Source organism: Corvus kubaryi, unplaced genomic scaffold (genome assembly GCF_017639235.1).
Source record: "Corvus kubaryi isolate FWS band 111438036 unplaced genomic scaffold, C.kubaryi_AGA036_p1.0 69, whole genome shotgun sequence".
Lineage (NCBI taxonomy): Eukaryota > Metazoa > Chordata > Aves > Passeriformes > Corvidae > Corvus > Corvus kubaryi.
The window spans coordinates 9,872,830-9,878,332 of record NW_024582057.1 but is presented as its reverse complement, the minus strand read 5'-3'; positions in this window follow the sequence as shown (position 1 = coordinate 9,878,332).

The following is a 5,503-nucleotide window of genomic DNA, read 5'->3' as shown; positions in this document are numbered from 1 at the left end:
GCGCGGGTTGGCGGCGCGGCGGGGCCGGGCCCGCGGATTGGAGCGCGCGCTGCTCCCGGGGTCACGGACGGAGGCAAAGGGCGGCGGGAAGCGGGAGCCGCTCCCGGGCCGGAGCGCGCCCCCTACGGGGTGTCTGCCCGCGGCGGCCTCTCCGGAGGGGACCGAGGGCGGCCCCGGTCAGGAGAGCCCGGTCTTGGCGGCCGTACCGGCAGCTCTTCGCGACACGGCTGCGTGAGGGCCGGCCCCTGCCCGTGGGCTCGCCGTTGCCGCCCACCCCGAGATGGGCGGTGCGCGGCATCTCGCAGCGGGGGCGTGGGTTCCGAGTTCGCCCTGGATACCCCGTCCGCGAGGAGGAAACCACCGGCTTCGGGAGGGGAAGGGAAAAAAACCCCTGATGCTGGTTAATCATAGAATCATAGGATGGTTCAGGTTCCAAGGGACCTTAAAGATCATCTCGTTCCAATGTCCCTGCCGTGGGCAGGAGCACCTTCCACTAGACCAGGCTGCTCGAAGCCCCGTCCAGCCTGAGCACTGCCGGTCATGGGTCATCCACAGCTTCTCTGAGCAACCTCTTCCAGTGCCCCATCACCCTCACAGTGACGCGTTTCTTCTGCATATCTAACATAAATTTCCCCTCCTTCGGTTCGTACCCATTCCCCTTTGTCCTATCACTACAGTTCTTGACAGAGTCCCTCTCTGTCTTCCCTGTGGGTTCTCTTCAGATACTGGGAGGTTGCTCCGAGGTCTTCACGCAAACTTCTCGTCCGGAGCATGAAGCACCTGCTTATACACAAACTTGTTAATACATTGCCTGAGGTTACCAATTGACATGACTAGAATGGTGGAGATGTGTCAGAACGTTCCTGCAGTGTGCACTCCGAACGGGATAAGAACAGAAAGCTCTCCCTTGTATGGGAGATAACGTGTCAGTGAGGTAGAAAGCATAAATCCTTTATGCAAGATAATTAACAGACTCCATCACGGTATGCTTTAAAGCTATCATCACTCTAGTAAAAACAGATGCAGGTTCTCTGGGACTTGGTTTGCGCAGTGGTTAAGCTTCACTGGGTTCTGCTGGCTGTAGTTGGAGTTTATGCTGCTCTCTTCTAAATCCAAATTTTTTTTCAGCATGGTGTTCCCTGCTGAGTGATACTACAGGTTTTGCATGTTATTCACATTAAAAGAAGATAAAAGCATGGTTTTCAGCTTTAAGGCAGAATATTAGAACAAATATTAAAACAAAACAAAAAACCCAGAGTAGTTTGAATAAAATAATTCCATATATTTGACTTAGATATTTAGATATTTATTCATTTATTAGTATAAATATCTGCATTTGCTATTTTTTTCATTTAAGTTATAATTATTTGTAACTTAAAAACTCACTCAGATTACTTCTTCTCACTAGTGAATATGCAGTCATTAGCTTGTACAAAACAGTTCCCCCCCAAAAAAACCCCAAAACAAAGGAACAACTAAAATCCCCTAGGCAAGAGGGTGTGCAGAAGGGCGTGAAAATAATATTGTAGAGGAGGAGATTAGAAGTAGTGAGTAGGTGGAAATGGAAATGGAGTTGTGGGCAGGGATTATGCAGTTTTCAGGGTGAGAACAAAGAATCTGAATTTATCGCAGTAAAAGGATGAGAAAACCAAGGATTAGTCTTGAAATGGGATTGACCTGGAGTATGTCCTTGGTGGCATTTTGAGTCCAGTGTTTCAGAGGTGGAGGCACAAGGAAATGAGAGGAAGATATTGTGCATAATAAAATGCTAGCTGCTACGGTGACATCAATGGAAGTTGATTAGTGATCCGTCTAAGAAAAGTATGTTAATTATGTTGTTAGCAGAAGTCAAAGTAAGATGTGGACAGGAAAAAGCAGCAACCAAATATGTTCATTTCCTCCTTTAACATATAGGACAGTCTATATGTGCTGTCTTTCCAGCAATATCAAATTGACACAAAAGAGGAGATTAATCAGAAAATAGCTATAGAATATTTATAGACTTCCACCACGAAAGACATTGAGGCTTTCAAAGCTCAAATGTCAGCAGTATAGAGATAGAGCAAAGCAGACAGAAGTAAATGTGTCTTTCACAATATAACTCTCAAGAGGTGAGGTGAGAATGCCAGTGGAAAAAATCATCTGCACTAAGCCCTCAGTAAAATGAAGGTTAAACATTGGTAGGGGACCTTTAGAATCCTTGAACTTGTGATATGGTCTTGTTCAGTCACAGTTAAATGTTCACAGCTTACTAGACTAATGGGGAAGTTCCCTTGTAGTAGATTTCATGGAAAAACCCATACTGCTTTTTTCTTCTGGCTAAGAGGCCACTTTAGCAACCTTGGGATTGACAGTGCAGCTGAGATAATGTTTGCTCTTGTTTTGTTCTCTGCATTGTAAAGTATTGTTGACTTCTGTGTGAGAAATGCATTCAAAGGGGAAGACCTTATGAACTCCATACAAGTTACCACTGAATTCCCCAGCAAACCTTCTCGATTCTTTTAAGTAATGCCAATGGAGACTGACGTCTGCCCTCCCCAAGTTACCTGGTTTGTATTCATCTCACATGACCTCATTCACGGAGGAAATGCATTCCTGGCACAAGGGAATTGTTTACAATAGAACTGTTTTCTCAATGACTATGGAACTGGAAATTGAACGCTAACATAAACATCATAGCACCACTCCAGACTGCAGTTATACATAAAGCAATACTTAATTAATCTGACCTTCATAAATAACAACATCACAAAGTGTATAATTTTCAAGAGTGAGCTGGCCAATGCCTGTATATACCCTGAGGATGGGGAGGGAGAAAGAATGGATAAAACATACTCATTACTTTGCTAATTAATCTGCAGAAGAAGCTTCAATACAACAGTGATGTGTTTAGAGAAGGACAGGGAATACAATACAAGTAGATGAAAGTAAAGTATAAGAGCTGTGGCAGCTGTGGTTTTCTGCTTCCTCAGTTTTGTTAATTTAAATCTTTCAAAAGAGTTTTTCAGTGACAAAATTGTGGTGATGCCGCATGTTCAATAAGCCAAAGTATGGCAACTGTAGAACCAAAGTTATCATTTAAACGTGGAAACAAGTTTGTGAATTGGTAGTACTACAGGACAAACAGCTGATATTAGAAATGTCCTTTTTGATCTTAAAAGATACATGCTCCCAAAAGCTGATGCATGTAAAAGAAACATGTCTTGCTTCCAGAGGCCTTCGGAAGAAGGGATGAAGTTTTGGAAGAGCAGATAGCATGGATGCCGCCTCCTGCCTCTGGAGTCGCTTGTGCCTGACTGTTCATCTACTGAATTTTCTGCTTGTGTTTTCTGCTTAATGGGAAGGGGGAGGGAGGACCAGGATCCCATAGACTACACTATGATGAAGCTGGAGACGCCTTGGTGTGACTTCCATCCAGCCTGTCCTACAGCATTTAGAAAAAGTAGTGAGAGAGTAACTTCCACGGCCAAGGAAAATAAATTTTTCTTTTATCTTTCCAAGATACCTGCTTTCTTTTCTAGCCTTCCCCAACCCTCTCTTTTTTAAATTTTTTTTTTCTTGTAGCAAGCACAGATGTGACATCTAACAGCCCTCTTAAGAAATTAGCATTAATGGTTACAAGAGATAAGAGCCGTGTTAGTAATTCTGGGGTTCCTGGGAAACTCAATGTTTTAGAATAATGGTAATGTAAATAGGTTGTTCGTGATCCCTTATCTCTTGAAGAAGAATAGTTAATAGGAACACAAGAGCTTCTGTACTCCATCAGAAAAGGATCATCTATCTAACATACTGTCTGTCCCTGACCATTGTCCATAGAGGACACTTGGGAAGGAAGGGTGCAGTGATGGCCAGTATATGGTGGTGACAAAAGTAGGGCGAATGAAATGTGCATCACATCCAGCTGTCTGCTTGACTGCGCTTTCCCAAACAAAAAACCAGCCCCGCTGTAGCTGTACAACAACTCACGTGCTGGCAGAGTTACAGAATTGTCTTTGTCCTGCAGGGCCACACAGCTCCCAGAGCAGTGCTCAGGCCACAGCACCCTGTCCAGGTACCCTCTCTGCTGGAAAAATGCCAGCCTAATCCTGTGGGTCTCCCTGCAAGGAAATTTCCGGCGCTGCTGCACTCTGTATGCCTCCCAGGAGGTGCTTGCTTGCAGCAGGGCTGGATCCCGGTGCTCTCACAGGCACCAGCCCTTGCCACGATGAACAGGGGCAGGGCTGATGGCCCAGGGGCTGCTGCAGAATCACTCCCAAGTGCTGTGTGCACACAGGCAGGCGGTGCCTGTAGGCAGCCGGGGCTCAGGTCGAAGCGGGGCTGCCTGCTGGGAGCAGAGGAGGTGTCGGTGCCTCATCGTGTGCTACAAAAGCAGGTGACGTACATATATAGCCCAGCCACCAGCCTGCCTCCCCAGGGCTGCTGCAGCTGCTTTGGGATGAACGCTCTGCAAACAAAAATGCTCAAAGCACTGTTTGAATCAGAATTTTGTCTTCACACTGTACTTCAAAACTTATTTCATTGCTTAGCATGTTTGGCATAGGTGTTAGGAAAAAAAAAAGGGAAATAATATTCAAAATTATCTACTTGTAAATGATGAACCATTATATGTTGCAATTTCTTTTATTTTATGCTGAAGAAGTAACTGTACTGATATTTTACATGTTGAGCACTAGATTTATTGAAATAAAATTAATGACAACCCAGTAGTAAAAGCAAATCTTTACTCTCTAATTTAAAAAGACACAAATTAAACTTGTGACCAAGATGATCGTGAACTTCATTTAGTATCTGTGTTTCTTTTCGTTTGGTACACCTACTTATACCAGACTTCACATGCAAACAATTTGCTGTTCACACTTGGACATGAGACTCCTTTAGCTTGCTAAATATTCCAAGGGATGCTGTGGATTGTGGGCTGGAAGAGAAGGCTGAGCAACCTACCTTCCCCTCAGGTGACATGGAAAAGTACTGCTGAAATCGAGCAGGCACAGGCACGGGAGGGAAGAGGCTATGGCTGGTCTCTGAAAGGTTCAGAGCTAAAACATACGTAAGTATCTGCAAGAAATGAATGCTGGCCTTTCACACAGGGACATCCACTTTGTCACACAGAGCATCCGCTCTTGACTGGTCTTATCACTTCAAAAATTATGTTTAAGCAGATACGCAATGTAAGTTCATGTTACAAGATAGCACAGCTGATTTTACAGATAACAGCAGTTGTCTGAGTAGATGAAGCTCCAGAGACACCGTGTGTTCACCTGACACTGTAACAATACCCCCAGAGCCTCACTGCCCCCCCCCACCTTACTGCACTTATCCCCTGGGAACCCTCTACTGGGCCACAATCATTGAATGAGTACGGGAAAATGCACTATACAACTAGAAGGGATGCACTGGGGAGTTCGAAAATGCTGTTCCACCAAAATCACCTTCCTTTCAGGCATAGTAGGGTATGATTTTCTGCACTACTTATTGTACCTTGAGTACTGGGTAATAGGATTCT